The 18,997-nt window shown below is 29.5% G+C and overlaps 1 pseudogene; it reads right to left on the bottom strand.

Annotated features, from left to right (window-relative positions):
- Positions 1-1,312: 1,312 nt before the first annotated feature.
- LOC107632238 (alkane hydroxylase MAH1 pseudogene) lies at positions 1,313-17,119 on the bottom strand (annotated as a pseudogene).
- Positions 17,120-18,997: the final 1,878 nt, after the last annotated feature.

Raw genomic sequence — 18,997 nt, forward strand, 5'->3', positions numbered from 1 at the left:
TTGGATGATCGACATTGAGGTCCTTGAAGAGATAAAGAAGCCATTGTCCTTCGATGGAACCAAGGGCCATTGCCCTGTATTCAGCTTGGGATGAAGAGCGAGCCACCGTGGCTTGTTTCTTGCTCTTCCAAGAGATGAGGGAAGTGCCAAGAAAGAAGCATTGTCCAGAGATAGAACGACGTGTATCGGCACAGGTTGCCCAGTCAGAATCTGTGTAGCCAGATAAAGAGAGGTCAGAGTCGCTACTGAAGAAAAGACCAGCTGCTGGAGAGGCTTTGAGATAGCGAAGAAGATGCATGCCAGCTCTATAATGATCATTAGTAGGACAATCTAGATATTGACTAAGTTTGCCAACCGCGAAAGAGATGTTCGGACATGTGTTAGTAAGGTAGATGAGGCACCCAATGAGTTGCCTATACTTGGTTGTATCTTCGAGTCTAGTGCCTGAAGTCTTTGTAAGTTGAGAAGTGTAACACATGGGAGTGGAATTTGGATGTTAACATACCAAAATCCTTGAGGAGATCAAGGGTATATTTCCATTGATAGAGAGCAATTCTCTTACCATTTCGAGCAATTTCCATGCCAAGAAAGAACTTGAGTTGACCAAGGTCCTTGATGGTGAATTTCTTGTCAAGAAGTGTCTTCAGGTTGTTAATCTCTTGCATGTCATCCCCAACCATGACGAAATCATCAACGTACACTAAAACTGCTGTAAATTTGTTGCTAGTTTGTTTAGTAAACAATGAATAGTCATGCCTAGACTGCACATAACCCGCTGCTGTGAAGACAGAGCTGAGCTTCGAATTCCACTGCCTGCTCGCTTGTTTGAGTCCATAAAGAGACCTTTCAAGTTTGCAAACAGTATTGGAAGGGACTTGTAGTCCTGGTGGTGCTTTCATATAGACTTCTTCGGGTAAATCGCCATGTAAAAATGTTGTATTGACATCCAATTGGTGGAGGTGCCAGCCTTTTACTGCTGCAAGAGCCAAGATGAGTCTGAATGTTGTCATTTTAACCACCGGACTGAATGTCTCGAAGTAGTCAAACCCGCGGTTTGAGTAAATCCTTTTGCAACAAGTCTTGCTTTATGTCTTTCAATGGTCCCATCATACTTGTACTTTGTTTTGAAGATCCATTTGCAACGGATTTGAATTCTCTAAATTTTGAATTTCACTTTAGAGATTAAAGTGTGATCTCTCACCATTTATTTCATAAGTGGGAATAAAAGTAAATATGAGAGAGAAATCATTCAATAATAGAAGATCACACTTTACCCTCTAAAGTAAAAATTTAAAATTTAGAGGATCCAAATTCATTTGCAACCTATTGCCTTTTTCCCAATAGGGAGAGTTGTGAGAGACCAAGTTCTATTGCTTTCAAGAGCCAAAAGTTCATCACTGATAGCTTTCTTCCAACAATCTTCCTTCACAGCTTCTTTAAAAGACTTGGGTTCAGTGTTAGATGATATGGTGAGGGAAAAATGTCTCTGAGATAGTGAGAGTGCATCATATGATAAGTGAGCAGAAATTGGATACCTGCAAGGACTATTGGTAGTAGCTTTAGAAGATGAAGTTTGCATGCAATGATAGTCCTTTAAGTAATTTGGTGGCTTTCTTGTTCTGCATAGTCTCTCATTCAATTGTGATTGTATGTGTATTTGTGTGAGGTAATGGTGTTTGTGAAGGAGGAGATGATGATGCATGATCAAAAGTTTGTTGATTTAGTGAATTTGAGGAATTTGGTGTGGGTGTGTGATTGGACTGTGTATTAGATGCTAATGTTTGATCATGAGATGATGAACTATATATGTGGTGGTGCGTGATTATGAGTGAGATTGTCTAGTGTATGATATATATGTGATGCATGAGATGTAATAGTAAAAGGATCTATCTCGTTAAAAACGGTTAAAGATGACTTCAAAAGTCTTGGGTTCTCAATTTGAGTGTTAGTGCTCTTTGTGATAAGAGGAAAATTAGACTCATAAAACACAACGTTCCTTGAAATGAAAACCTTTTTATTTGTTAAATCCATCAAAATGTATCCTTTAGCGTTTGATTTGAATCTGAGGAATAGACATTTCCTGGCCCTACTGTCAAGCTTCTTCCTATTTGCTATCAATGTACAAGCAAAAGCAACGCAGCCAAACACTTTTAAGGAGCTAATGTCAGGTACCCTTCCATATAAAATGCTAAATGGTGAGTTCTTCTTTAGCTTAATGCTAGGTATTCTATTCATCAAGTGCACAACATGATTTATTGCATGAGGCCAAAGACATTCGTGAAGGTTTGATTGAAAAATAAGACCTCTAGTAATGTTAAGAATGTGCTGGTGCTTCCTTTCCATAACGCCATTTTGTTGTGGAGTTTCCACACATGAAGTTTGATGAATGATACCTTTAGATTGGTAAAAAGAGGTGAGATTAAATTCTGGACCATTGTCGGATCAAATGGCCTTTATTGTTTTGCCGAATTGAGTTTCTATCAAGAAAATAAAATTTTTAACCAAATTTAAAACTTCATATTTCAGTTTGAGGAAGTATACCCATGTATATCTACTCTTATCTTCAACTATTGTAAAAAAATATTTGAAATCGTTGTTTGAAGGAATAGAAATTGGTCCCCATATATCAAAGTGCACTAAGTCAAAAAATTCATTAGATGTAGTAGAACTAACAGGAAAGGGCAGTCTCTTTTGTTTAGAGAAATGGCAAACATCACATGGTTGTTTAAATTCTTTACCATCTACAAATGGATAAATGTCATGCATCAATTGTAATGTATCTTTTGGTATATGACCTAGTCTAAGGTACCACAGATTATTAATATTGCTAGTGTAACTTATTGTGCTATTGGAAAGAGAAGTGTCATTGCGGCATGCTCCATCATGTGTAGTATGTGGAATTTGTGATTGTTGAATGAGAGATGAGGCAGAATTTTGAACCAGTTTAGTGTTGGGTTGAATAGTCAAAGAGTATAATCCTCCATTTTCCTCAGCTGTGCCAATCGTCCTCCATGTATTCAAATCCTGTATCTCACAGCTCTTGTCAGTGAAAGAAGCTTTGCAGTGTAAGTTTTTAGTTATTTGAGAAATTGAAATAAGATTGAAATTGAAATTAGTAATGTATAAAACGTTTGTAAGATAAAGATCATTTGAAAAAAGAATGGTTTTGGAAATAGAAGTGATAGTATGAGAACCATTAGGTAATTTGACCAAAATTGGTTTTATATGAGTGTAGTTGATAAAATTAGTAAGTGTGTGACATACATGATCAGTGGCTCCTGAATCAAGTATCCAAGAGTTGGAATAAAATGATTTCAATGACAAGAGGTGTGATATGTGTGTGCTCATGTGTAGGGTGTGAGTAAGAATACCTGACTCTGAAGAATTAATTGTGGCACCAAGAGACTGAGAAGGAGATTGTTGCAGTAAAGCTATGAGTGCTTGTTTTTTATCTTGAGTGAAAGAGAGCTCAGCACTTCTACCTTCTTATTGTGGAACAAGGATTTGACCTCTAGTTTCATTAGGTTCTACAGTGATCATCACATTCATTGTTAATGTGTTGTGCTTTTGTTGTTGCTTGAGATGGGGTGGTAAACCATGCTTTTTGTAGCAGGTGTCTACAAGATGACAAGTCTTGTGACAGTAGGAGCAAGTTTTGGATGGTGGCCTTCCAAATCGGCCACCTTTTCCTCTAACCCCTCTACCTCGTCCTCGAGTAGCCAGATGCTGAAATCCAAGAGAGGTGTCAAAACTGGATTGAGCAGCTAGAATTGTTTTTGATTCAAGAATGTCAAGGGTGGTTAATTGTCGTTCTTGCTGGGTCAAGAGTGCAAATGCATCATTAATTGTTGGGAGTGGGTTCATTAACATGATTTGTGATTTCGCTACAGCATATTGTTCATTGAGACCCCTTAAAAATCGAACTAAGTAGCTGTCTTTTCTATAATTTCTAAAACACTGAGTCCACAAGTACAAGATTCTCCACAATTACAATGAGGAATTGGCCGAAAGATGTCTAATTTTTGCCATACAGCTTTCAATTTAGTGAAGTATGAAGTAATGCTCAACTCAACTTGTTTGATGGAGAACAACTCTTCCTCAAGTTCAGCTATTCTAAACACGTCCCCCTAATAGTATCGATGTTGGAGATCACGCCAAATATCAGCAACATTGTCATTCTATATTACACTATGAAGAATTTCTTCACTGATCCAGGAAGTTAGCCAAGACACTACATGGGTATTGCACTCCTCCCAAGCCATGAAATTGGGGTCATTTTCTTGAGGTTTCGGGAGACTTCCACAAAACAGAGCTTGTTCTTTCCTTTCAGCGCCAATGTCATGACTCTTGATCATGAGTTGTAATTATGAGTGGTTAACACAACGTTAATGATGGAGATGCCAGGATTTTCTCCATGATGCAAGACATAAGGGATTGATGGGTCAGAGATGGAATTGACTTGAGTTCTTGGCATATGTGATTGAAGGTTGGATATCTGAGATAATAAACGAGCTAGGTTTTGAAGATCAGAAACTGAAAAATTTGAATTCGGATTTTTATTGTTGGACCCTGAATTCACCACAATTGGAGGCTCTTAATGGTGTGCCATGGTTGTTTAAGAAAAGAGAAGAAAGAATTTAGGGTCAAGAAGATGAAGGAACACGAACGGAGTCACAAGACGCTCACCCACCATGTTCAAACTCGGGAAACTTGTGACTCGAGTTCAAAGAAAAAGAAGAGATTTAGATTAAAGAAAAGGTTTGGTACACAAATTTAAGTGGTGAACCTTACAAATCAGGAGTGGAAGATTACTGTTATATAGTAAAGTTAACTCAGCATAGCTAACCTAACTAATTTGCTAAAATGATGTTATTAGCTTAAAGGTATCAACAGGAACATTCCCATCCAAGAATTTGCATCGAAATGACAAAACATAGGATTGATTCTAGAAAGAAGAAATGGTGGGTTTTCTTTGTTTTGCATTTTCATGTTCCACTTACACTTTTAAGTACCCACGTACAATAATGTATTGATATATGAAAAAAAAACAGTCATATTATATATCCAAGTTTTTAGTAATTAAGTTTAATTAAGTTAGTTTAAGTTTAATAAAAATTAATTTTATTGGTGAGAATATAAATACACGTTCCAACAACAGAAATGTTCTCGTGTTCTTCTCTTCTTCTTCTGTCTCCTTCTTCCTCTTTGTGTTTCTTTTTTTTTTTTTTTTGCGTTCCTTCTTCTTTTTCGTGTGTTTTCTTCTCATTGTATTTTATTCTTATTGTTGTTGCTATGTGTTTCTCTTCCTTCTTTTTTGTGTTCTTTCTTTTTCTTCGCGTATTTTTTTATCGTCTTTTATTGCTGCTGCGTTTTTTTTTTCTTTTTCTCCTCCTCTTCATAGTGTTTTGACATCATTTTGTATTTTTTCTTCTTCTTTGTTTGATTTTTTTGTTTTTATTCTTGTTAATAGAGTAAAATCAAAAGAATAATAAGAAGGTAAAATAAAAAAAAGATGATGAGCAAGAAAATAAGAAGATGATGATAATAATGAAGAAGAATGAGGAGAAGGAGTTTTGAGTTCAGTGCATTCTGAATTTGAATTTTGGTACATTCTGGTCTTAACTTGTTTTAAACTGAGTTCGTTTGTTTGTCATCATCATTAAGGAATTTCGGTGCATTCTGGATTTGAACTGTTATACATATAAAAAGAAGACAACGATAATGACAATAACGATAACGATAATGATAATAATGATGACGGAGGAGGAGGAGGAAGAGAAGAAAAAGGAAGGAGGAGATGGAAGAAATTCAAATGAAAGGAGGAGGAGGAGGAGGAGGAGGAGGAGGAGGAGGAGGTGGTGGTGGTGACGACAATAATAAAGGAGAAAGATGAAAAAAAAGAGGAGGATGAAAAGAAGATGATGATGATGATGATAATGAAAAAAAAGGATGAGAAGTTGAGTTATCATTTAGTAATTTTAGTGCATTTTGGATTTAATTTTGGTACATTTTTATCTGAACTTGTTTTGAACTGAGTTTGTTTGTATGTCGTCGTCATTAAGAAATTTCGGTGCATTCTGGATTTGAATTGTTATATATATAAGACGATGATGATAATAACAATAACAATAATAAAAACGATGATGATAATAATGATGATGGAGGAGGAGGAAAATGAATGAGGAGATTGAAGAAACAAATGAGAAAAGAATTGAAAGAGGAGGAAGAGGAGATGGAGGTGGTGGCGTGGTGGTGGTGACTGGTGACAACGACAATAATAAAAGAAAAATATGAGAAAAGTGGAGAAAAAGGAGGAGACGAAACAAACAATTAAGGTGGAAAGAAGAAGAAGAAAGAAGTCGTCGATCAAAAGACAGTTATAATATAGTGGCGTGCAGTGATGGAGCTTAAAAATTCTGAGGGGGCAAAAAATTTTCATATAAGAAATACATAATAACATTTATATAGAAACAAAATTTATAAATATCATTATTTTTAAAGTTTGATAATAAATAAATAATTTTATAAATAAATTTTATAAAATATTTTAGAGTAGTATTTTTTGAGTTTTGAGTAACTTAAAATATTTATTAATTGAATTAGAACTAAATTTTTAGTATTTTCATTATTTTTATTGTCTAATTCTAAAAAATTAAGATCAAACTCATTAGATGCAATTCTTTAAATATATAAACGGTAACATATGTAAAATAAATTATAATTATAATGATAAAAATTGATATAATACTTATTGAATATTTTTCTTACAAAAGAAAAATTCAATTAAAGAAACCAGTAAAATAATATTAAATTAAATTAGATAAAAAATTATTTAATTTCTTAAAGATGATATAAGAAAATATAATTGTATAAAATTTAATTTGAAAGATTTAAATTATATAAATTGTGACTTACAAATTTTTTATCAATTTATATAAATACAATAAAACTAATATTTATTGAATATTTTAATATTTTTTATCTAAAAAGTTAAATTGAAAAACTAATAAAACACAAAATAATAGTTAAAAACAAATCAATTATTCTAATGATTATGATGATGGCAAGTCTTGTTGTATTCTACAAAATTATTATAATTTTCAAAAATCTATTAGTGTATAATTTTCAAAAACCAATTAATAAAATATGTAATAAAATAGATTAGTTATCATTAGTAAAATATGATAAAATATATCGAGTGAATAGAGAGATATGACTTATGAGTCGAAAATAGTGTTTCTAAATTAGTTAAAAAAACTTGAGCTAACTAAACTAGTGATAGTCACTGACAAAAAAAAAAAAAAACTAGTGATAGGCTATGATATATAATTATTTGTATAATGAAATTTTTAGAGGGGCCATAGCCTTCATGGTCTATGAAAAGATCTGCCAGTAGTGGCTTCTTTAATGGCGCATGAATATCAATTAAGTTATACTAATTTAGTTATATTTAGTTGGATAATTAACTTAATTTTAGAGTATTATTATTTATATGTAAATATGTGATAGTTTGTTATGCTAGCATGTTCAAAATGCAAAGATGGTTTCATGCATATCATGATCGGACTCTGAGTAAATCTGGCCTTGATGCTGTTAAAGTTTCTCCAAAAGCTCCAAGAGTAGGATTCCACGGTTGGGAGTTGGGGGTTGACGCGTACGGTCACTTTGAGGGAGTGGGTTGTTGGAGGTTGGGTATGATCATTAATTATTAGTATAAAAAATATATTAATTAATTATATATTAAAAATAAATAAATTAATATATATTTTTATAATTTTTTTTGTTATATACATAATATTTTTTATTTTTAAAATATACACACTCATCTTCTATATAAATTAACTAACATATACTTTAATAAAATCGACTAAAATACTTTTCAATAATTATTGTAATTATATATAATAGTAATAATAATATAAAATACATTATTATAATAGATTTTATATATTTTAATATTTTAACTTGTTACAAAAATATTTAATTTGAAATTTTTACATATTTTATGATTAATGGTCAAATATTTTAAATAAATAAAAGGATAATTTACACATTAAAAATAATTAGAAAGCATATTTATACAATTACAATATTCTAAAAGAATTTATATCTTGGTTCTAATTCTAATTTATATAAATCGCCATATCCTGTAGGTTTTACACATTTTTATGTAAACTACCGTACCTACGTGATAAAAATATGTTACTTTTATAATTTGTCATTTTTTTTATAATTATTAGAGACTGATTATTTAAAATAATAAAAATAACATATAGAAAATGACAAAATATGTTGTAAGTAAAAAATTGAAAATAATATACAAATAAACTAATAGTTTAAGATATTAACATAAATGAGTATTAAATTAAATTATAAAACTCTAATAAAACATATAAACGCTAGCTATACAAAATTAGTATATGAACACACTATTATTTCTATTAAAAATATATAAATTTTAGTTACACACACACACACATATATATATCATCAAATATGTTATTTTTTTAAGTATGTTTAATTTTTTTCTAGTATTCTTTTTTGTAATACTCTTTTTAGTACGTTATTATTTATTATTATTATTATTATTATTATTATTATTATTATTATTATTATTATTATTATTAATTTTTTATTTAATTTACTCTATTTAATGAGATCAATAATTTATATTATAAAAAGATAAAAATAATAAGCATGTATTTTCCAAATATGTCAATTGCCCTTGGAAAAATGAAAAATTATAATATGGATACATATTTGAAATATATATGTTTACTATTATTTTTTTAAATGTGTGAATTGCCTTGAATAAAATATGACTATGCTACATATACATTAAAATCAGCTCTCAGTATAAAATACATGTTGGAATACAAATACACATTAAAAATAAATTAAATCACATATATATTTATATATAAATACATTGGTAACTGGTTTTAGTAGTTGATTTTGGTGTACGAATAACATTTTTAAAATAAAATTATTTATCACTTTAATATATATATTTATTACTACTATTTCATAATATACAATATTTTAACTTGTTATAAAAATGCTTAATTTAAAATTTTCAATATATTTGATTATTAATGTTAAAATACTAAAAATAAATAAAATATATTACATTTTAATACTTTTATATTTTTATATTATTATTTTTCTATGATAATAATATATTTTTAATAAGTTAAATATTAAAAAATAAATGAAATTTACTACCATAATTAATAAAAATATATATTTTATGCTAGTATTTTTTTTTTAAATTATCAAATAATTATTACTTATTTGTCTATATATGATTATAATTATTAAATTGAACCATATTTTAGTCAAATGGATTAAGGTGTATGTTATATTAATTCTTGTATGTATGTAAAGAGAGTGTATATTTTAAAAATATAGAAGATGAAAGTGTGACTCTTATTATTTAGTATTTTATTATTTTAACACAATAGAAGATAATGTCATTTTCTCTTATTATTTTTATTGGAATAAGTTTGTTAAAAAATTATGTTTCTTAATAGAAAGATCATTTTAAAAATTTATTATAAAATTAGAGACAATTTTGAAAAAGAAATTAAAAATGATGTTAATTTTAGACAAAAAATTTAAAGACTAAACTTATTTAAAAAATATATACATAATATTTTTTTATTAGATATATGAATAGAAAGTGGATATTATTGTTCTTATTTTGATAATATCACTTTTTCATAAATTTATACAAACATATAAGGTATTATATTGAAGCTGTTCAATAAGCAATAATTAGTCTATTTGGTATATTAGTAGTACCCTCTAAAGTTCACTTTTAATAACGAATAACTTTTAGCGCCCGTATATCTTGAATATTATTAATAATAAGGTAATTATTTATATAAAAATATTTTTATATAAAAATAATAATTCATATTACACATAACTTAATATAATTAATATAATATATATTTATATCTTAATTATGATTATGGCATAAAAAATTGTGTAGGTGAAAAACCACCTAATACTACCTAGCAATTAGAAAGTTGTATAATGCTAGAAGTCTAGAACTAATAATAGTAAGTTAATAACGAACATGCCCAATAATAATTTAAAGTTATATTATTTAATTTAATATTATCTATAATTTTATATATATAATATTTTCAATTATTTATTTATTACTCTTATTATTATTATTATTCAATTATTTTGATAATAATTAAAAGATATATAAAATAAAATAATTTTAAACTATTTTAAATTATTTTTTATTATCTACAAAATAGTTTTAAATAACATATGCCATGTTAGAAAAAAGGATTTATGTATTTACTATGTATTTAGTGTGTGTGGCATATAATAAAAAGTACTACTTATTTATAGATGTCAAACAAATAAAAATAAAATCACAAAAATAATTATCTAATTTAAATTTAAATATAAATTCTAATTTAACTAATATCCAAATGTTATTCCAACACATGTGGAATTGCAATAAGATAGTGACACTGACACATTCTAACTTTTGCCTACTTCATTATTATAGGCATTAATGCTGTAAAAGAAAATACTTAAAATCAAGTAGTTGAAACTCGCCTCTCACAACTCACATAATAAATTTTATTTGTGTATATTAATGAAAATTATTAAATAAAATAGTGAAATTTAGAAATTTGTATGTATATAAAATAATTGGAAAACAAACTTTTTTAGATTATTCCAAAAGAATTTTTATTATAAATTTATCCTTTTTTTTATTTATGTAAATGACTGCATATATAGTTGTTACCTACAACATTTTTTACATTCTGATGTTTTAAGGGATTACACTATACTAAACCGCGAGCTATGCAGTACATACAGATTATTGGGTATTACTGTATTAGCCTACTAATTAAAGACATACACCATCATTTAGCATAAAAGGCCAAACAACTAAATTGTAGAAGCCTGCAACAATATAGTAAGAGACATATTTAACTCACTAAAACCCTAAAGGTGGTAGCAATTTATCATCACTAACACCCTAAAGCATGCATCCATTTAGCTAGATTCATTGTTGTTCTTGTTCATGTGGCAGGTTTCAAAAACGAAGATGTTAGTTGGATATTTTTTTTTATTTTAAGCATTTTCATCATATTTATCTCACTAGATTAGATTATTTCATAGGTTGTTGTTGAAGTAAATGATGATGATAATCTAAATGAAATTATATTTAATTACCAACAGAATAAATAAGATTAGTATAAAATGTAATTTATGTTAGATGATACTGGTAATAATAACAAATTCTTATATGAATGACACTTACAAATCATAAACCAAAATAGACTTACATACATAATGGCGGTCACCCTACTGCATAGGTTTTGTACACCGATTTTGATTCCAATCCATACAGTACACATTTTGATTCATCCAAAGAAACAATTTCAAATCTAGCAAGTCTTAGCTTTTTCTAGTGTGAAATTTTATCAAAATAACAAACTACACAAGAAACTCAACACACGAGGAGGAATTAACCTCTATCATAACTTTTTGATAAAATTAAACATATTAGGTTCCACTCCTAACTCCATCTCTACAAGAAACCATCCCAAACACCACCGTCACAAATGGAACAATTACCATATGAAGTTGCTCTATATAGTCTTGGATATCTCTCTCGTTTTTTCACTTTCATCAACAAATCGTGCCAAAATTTAGCCTTCGTCCCATCCCCAACCTGAATCTACAAACCCTCTTTATATAACTCAAACAACTCTGGTTCCTTATGCTTCAAGCCACCAATATCTGTCATACACCCCATTCTTTCTTATTAATTAATTTTTAATAGGCCTACTACTTCCATCAAAGTCATTACACAAACACACTACTTTCTTTCCTAACGGACACTCTTCTTTATTAAACCTCTACCACCACTTAAACAAATGACCAATATTTTCTAGCGTTACATCTCCCACTACTAAACCCCTTAAGTTCTTCGGCCTTTGTACAACAGATCACCTCATAGTTGGTATTCCCCTCCCACGGGTTGACTTAGTCAAAAGAACCTTGATCACAATGCCATAAGCTTTGCCGCCACTACCTTTGTAATTTTAAACATGTTCAAGCAATACATCGACAAATTATTGATGAGAACCAATTTAATCATCAGCACTAGTTTTCTTGCTTTTGTCAAGTACCTCTCCTTCCAATCCTTAAGTCTCTCCTCCACTTTTTTAATAATCGGATCCCATGTTCCCACCCTCTTCGAATTTGTTCCTAATGGAATTCCCATATAACGGATCGGTAAATTAACTGATCTGCACATCCCAAATTGTTGCATGACAGCTTAAACTCTTCTGTTTCGCAATTTAATTAAATAATTGACGACTTCTCAATAATATCACATGTAGTGACGCTTATAAATTTTGACATATATCTTGATCTTATTGCCACATTCTTTTGAAAATGTGTAAAAGTATATATAAATATATACAAATATTTATTAGTAATTGATTTGATGATTTGTTATTTATAGAGTATTTTATTCCCTTGATACCTTAAATGAGATAGATTAAATATTCTATGAATTTAGAATGTTATATATCTATCCAAATATATATATAAAAAAAAAACTTACCACAATAGAATATTAAAATATCAAGTATAAAAAATAAAGTCTCACAATAGTTCAAAATGAATTATTAAATAATAAAAAAAATCATAAAACTCATTAATTTAAAACTTTTGGTTAAAATGTGATGTCTAACAGATAGTTATTTAAACTGATGTTTTACTTCTAAAATATTTTTTGTTATTTAATCTATTAGCTAGTTAAAGTCTCTCGCATTGTTACTACAACACAAGTAGACAGTTACGTGAATTATATAATATAGTCATTTTTTATAAATATGTTACACTAAAATTATTTATTAAGATTTGTTCTTATATATTTGTATATAAATATAAGTGTAGTTTAATTTATTTTTAGTGTGTATTATATATAATGATGAATGATTTTTATGATTGATTTTAGGATGCACTTAGTTGTATTTTTCGTATTACATATGATCAATATCAAATACTAATTGTTATCGGTGACTAAGAGAAGGGGAGTTAAATCTTAGTCTTCTTTTCTGCTGAGTTTAACTTTCGTTTTTAATAAAGAGAATTCAGGAGATATTTTTGTTTTTGGCTCCTGTTGAGTTAGGAGATACTTTTCTTTTTGTCTCCTGAATTACAGAAATAGTAAAAGAGCAAAGAAGAGAGAGTGACACTCAGAAATATCCTAATTCAACTACTCAGTGCAATATAACCTACATCTAGTCTCCATTATAATTATGATGAAATTTTTTACTATCTTTTTCACAAGGTACATATACCAATCTTTTCCTAAAATCTACCCAATCATATATGGGACAAATCCAGATTCTAACCCAATTTGAATTTGACTAGATCTCAATCTAGCTTTCAACAGCCAAGTGCTAACCCAACTTATAAGAAAATTTCCACATGATCATAAAACAAAACAGAAAGATGTACAAAGAAAACTGAGACATCTTAAGGCTTTTTCTCCAAATTTAACTTACTGCATTTTACCTCTTATTAACTTTTTCTTACAAATCTCACTATGTTTGTCTTTTTCAATGAGACTCAGACAGACAAAACTGAAAAAAATAAACTACTAAATGAGAACCATGAAGGAGAAGAACTCAACAAGCTTAGAAAGCTATGAGAACCGAACTCTGTGCTTAGTTCTTACTCTCTTACCTTCAATCCTTGGCCGTTCACCTTTATTATAGAAGAGTGAAGTTTTCAAGGTTGAAGCTAGTTCAAGGTCCATCCTGTCTTCTTCTTCTTCCTCTGAGCTTGCAGCGACTTCGTCGGTGATGAGAGAGAAGTCCGAATCTATTGCATGCAACTTACTCATTCTCTCTCATCCTTTTTCTTCAAGCTTCTTTAATCTTGATCGTAGAACTTTGCTTTGTCTTCAAGTTTTGATTTGAATCGTGAATCTTCTGCTATCCAAAATTGACTTTGATTTCTCCATGGTTGTTTGATTTATACTTGTGATTTTGTGAATTTCTTCTTGGTTTCTTGATGTATGTAGTACAAATGAGGAAAGATGTTTTTTATGAGCTCTGATCGAAGTGTGATTAGCTTCTTAGTTGTAGTCTTTTTTTTTTTATTTTGAAACAAGTTTTTTATTCTTCAACACATCATAACTTCTGTCCTTTCCATTTTCTTCTTTCTTTTTTATTGAATGACGTGACCGAATAGAAGAGAAAAAAGAGAATTTGACTTTCGGTAAAAGTCAAGATAAATTAAATTGAATTTGAGCTTAGGCATCAAGTTTCTGTTAGTGATGAGTGTAGGTTACCAAATAGACTAGAAGGGATTTTGGGCCACTTTTCTTCCTTTTCTCTTATTTGGTTTAGAGGCTTGTTATAAAATTTGGCTTAGTTGTGATGGATCAAGGTCTATATTTGTGTGGACTTAATAATTTCTATTTTAGACAAATTGTTTTATTTTTCTCTCTGCACGTTAAACCAAATATATTAAACAAACAATTGATAATTACATAGAAAAATACTAGTTGTACAATACTAATCAGCCTTTAATCAAATTTAAATAATATTTAATTATTTTTTATTGTAACATGTTCCTATTTTGTACATACATATCTATAATTAGATTTTAATTTAAATTTTAAAACCTACCCACTTTATTGGTGGTTACAATGACTTTGCTTTACTTTCGTAACTTCACGTAACAGATACAGTTTTTTAAATTCCTTATTGTACGGAACATTCACACGCATTAGTGAATCCCAAACCAAAAAGGACGCTGACAGCTGAATTCTCCGTTTCGTCTTCATTGGTGAAGACTATCACCACCTTCCAACTGAAGCACTCTCTCATTTTGTATTGGTGAGGATCTGTTTTACGAATTTTTAGTGATAAATGGTCGAATATAATTATATTCACAAACTAAAATATTTTTAATTGTAGTTTTTTTTCAATTGTAAAACATCTAAAATTATTAAGTTATATAAAAAATATTTTTAAAACACATCCAAAATCATAAATCTAAAATTTAAATTTAAACATTAAAAAATAATTGTAACACATCTAAAATTATGAAGTTATACGGAAAATATTTTTGAAACACATCCAAAATCATAAATCTAAAATCTAAATTTAAATATTAAAAAATAATTGTAACACATCTAAAATTATTAAGTTATACAGAAAATATTTTTAAAACACATCCAAAATCATAAATCTAAAATTTAAATTTAAACATTAAAAAATAATTATAACACATCTAAAATTATGAAGTTATACAGAAAATATTTTTGAAATACATCCAAAATCATAAATCTAAAATCTAAATTTAAACATTAAAAAATAATTGTAACACATCTAAAATTATAAAGTTATATAGAAAATATTTTTAAAACACTTTCAAAATACAGAAATTACACATGCAAAAATAATTTAACATTGCAATATATATGAAAATCTCTTTAGGCCATTTTATTCGATTTTTATTTCAAAAAAATCAAAATTTATACAGAATAATAAAAAAAAGTAATGGTGTCAGAGACCCATCCAAACCTCAGGTAAGTTTTCGGCGTGGACGAACGGCGACGAGGAGAAGAAAGGCGGCGTGAGCGCCAAGAAGGAGGAAGACAGCTTCAAGTGTTTTGACATGGGGCAAACGTGACTTCTCTACTTTTTTATTTTTTTAATCTTTTTTTACTGAAGATATGAGACTCGAACCCACAACCTCTTAATTGAATATGGGGAGACTATGCCATTTGAGGTATAACTCATTGGCAACGTGACTTTTCTGCTTCTTTGAGTGTTTTGTACGGGTTTAATTAATAATTTGATGGTTTAAGGTTTATTTTATAATTTTAAAATCAAATTTTTGAATTTTGAATAATTTGATTTTTAGATATGTATTTAAATTATAATATATTAATAATTAAATATATTAAATCTCAAACAGAAATTTAAAATTTAAAATTTAAAATTTATTTTTTTTAGATTGTATTTAAATGTGTATTTAATTTTAAAAAGACAATAAATTTATTCATAATTTTTAAATGTGTTTGTTTTAATTTTTTTTAAATTATTGTAATAAAAAGCTGAATATTGTACCACTTTTAAAGAATACCTAGTTGAATTGAATTACATAATAATGTTTGTTCCACCTGAATTAGTTTTTCAAATTCAATAAGTACAAACTTTGTGAAGATCCATGATGAAAAACTACATCAGCTAAATGATACGCTTATTACTTCTTCAATTATTTGTCTTATACAGATGACAAGATGATAATATAATGTCCGTACAATAATGGAATCCATAACATGTAGATTCCCCTAAATCTAATTAATACCTCTTTTAGTAACCTTGACCTTCAAGCCATGTTTCATGTGAAGAATAATAGAAACACATGGATACACATTATTATGCCCTTCCACCACCTCAAACTGAAAATTGCAGAGCAAAGCAATGGCGACGATCTTCATCTGAATAAAGGTTATATTTTTACCCAAACAACTTCTTGGGCCTGCATTGAAAGCTATGAACTTGTAAGATGGTATGTGTATGATGCTTCCCTTTTCAGAAATCCACCTTTCTGGCTTAAACTCCAAGCAATCTTCTCCCCATATTTGTTCCATTCTTCCCATTGAGTATAAAGAGTAAATCCCCATAGTATTTGCATTAACACGATGCCCACTGGGGAGTATATCTGATTTAACTGCAGATTTGTGCTCGAAAGGAACCGGAGGGAAAAGTCTCAATGCTTCACACAAAGCTCCATGCAGGTAAACTAGCTTGTTAAGATTTTCCAATCTTGAAGTGATGAGCCAATTTTCTTCATTGGTTATGAAGTTTGCTCTGATTTCTTCAAGGATCTTGGCTTCGACAAAAGGGTGGGTTGAAACTAGCCAGAAAAACCAACTGAGACCTGAACTAATTGTATCCCTTCCTGCTAATAAGAGACTAATTGCATTGTCTCTTAGAAGCTTGCGATCTATTTTTTCCATTTCGCTTTCCTCCACAATAGCTTTGAGCATGTTAAACAGTTTCTTATATAAGATGATTAGGTTAACCTTGAATGTCATTTACTATTCTCTACAGGAAATGGAGGCATATATACGAGGTATTATCCCTAACTTAGCACAATTACGTGATATGCCAGAAGCCTTTGTTCAAATGCAATGTATTGTCGTATTATTATTCTAAATTATTTATAAAAGCATATATTGTGAGTAGTTCATTTGCATCTTATAAGACTTTTTTTATTTCTATAAGCATTACTTTGGTAGTGTCATAATTAGTATATGCTTATTAATTTGTTACGATATGAAATTAAAGAATGTAGATTTCAATTTGTGGTTTTATATATATAGCCCTGATCTTATCATTTGCATCTTTGGTTATTAGTGAAGGGGTAATGCTAGTTAGACAAAAAAAAAAAAAAAAAACAGTCAGAACTTACCTTATTTAGCAAGAGCAGAGTTAGAAGAAACATTAGAGAGGGCTAAAAATATTTACACAATAAAATAATATTAAAATAAATTTTTGAGGGGGACTAAACTGAAATTTACATATAATTTACATGTAAAAACTTAAAATTAGGGGGGCCGTTGCCCCCTTTCGCAGTATGTAGCTCTGCCCCTGTTATTTAGCATTAATTAATTGTCGCAACAATTAATGAATGCTAAATAAGACAAGGTATTGCTGTTTTTGGCTGATTTTCTTTGGTTACCAAACATTTCCGCTAGTGAAGCAAGGAGTGGATCCAAATATTAATAGTAGAAGCAAAATATATTGGATTTGTAAGTAGAAGAAAAATATATTGGAGATCTTGTAAAAGGAGAAACTAGATATGACTATTAAAATCGACGGCAATGTTATCAATTTTTAATGTAATAATAGACAAAATATGTCGGTAATTAAATAATTAAATCGACCGCTAATTTCTCAATTTTAATAAATCAAATATCAACACAAGCATCGTCGATTTTAGATAATATTATCGACAACCAAGGTGTCATTTTTATTAAATATGTGAAAATCTTAAACATATATTGTAACACACTACTACACAGAGCTTTACGCTTAAGCCATAAATCAGAGGTGGTGTGGTATTACGACCTCTAAAAGTAAAATTTATATATAACAGTATTGAAAAGGAATAATATACGAGGAGCCTTGAAAAACAGGTAAAACAAAAATCGCGAAAATAAAAGCGCAACACTCAGACAACGAGATTACTTGCGTGTGAAGAAAACTAAAGTAAATAAATAGAAAGTAGGAATAGAGGGTCAAGGATACAAAATAACAAGCTCCTAACTCAGCCTGCGAAGCTAAAGCTGGTCGGAGAATATTTATATACATATATACATAACCCTAATTAAAACCCAAAATATAAGCAAAACCCTAGTTCTCCATAATCCTCTAAGAGGTACAAAATAAACAAATTGTTTGGAGAGAGTTAAGTTATATATAAGCTATACATCAAACTAAACCCAAAAACTACTCCGCTTCAGAAGTCCAGACACCTAGCGCGAGGTGCCTCTCGACCTGCATCTGAAAAACAACAACACAATATGGGATGAGAACCGGAGATTCTCAACATGGTAAAGGTGCCACGTATATAAGATATAAGGTCATGGGAATGCCGAAGGCAATCTTAGAACGTCGATACTCAAATTATAAAGTTTAAAATACTAAATAGAATCCATAAAAAGGGTGGTCATCTAGAGAGTTCTAAGCCTAGCTTAACTTAGATTTATTACTGCGCCCCTTTCACCTTTCCTCCGTACCTCCATCTCCGGTGAGTTTACAAAGACAGATAAACAGACAATTTCAAGCACAAATAGAGAACAAGTAGTGCAAGTAGTAAATATAATAGTTAACATAATGTATTTAATTAGGCACTCCCAAGTAATGCATAGCAAACAAAGCAAACATAATGCATATGATGAATGCCTGTC

The sequence above is a fragment of the Arachis ipaensis genome, chromosome B3, assembly GCF_059453495.1.
Source record: "Arachis ipaensis isolate K30076 ecotype BB chromosome B3, ASM5945349v1, whole genome shotgun sequence".
In the NCBI taxonomy this organism is placed as follows: domain Eukaryota; kingdom Viridiplantae; phylum Streptophyta; class Magnoliopsida; order Fabales; family Fabaceae; genus Arachis; species Arachis ipaensis.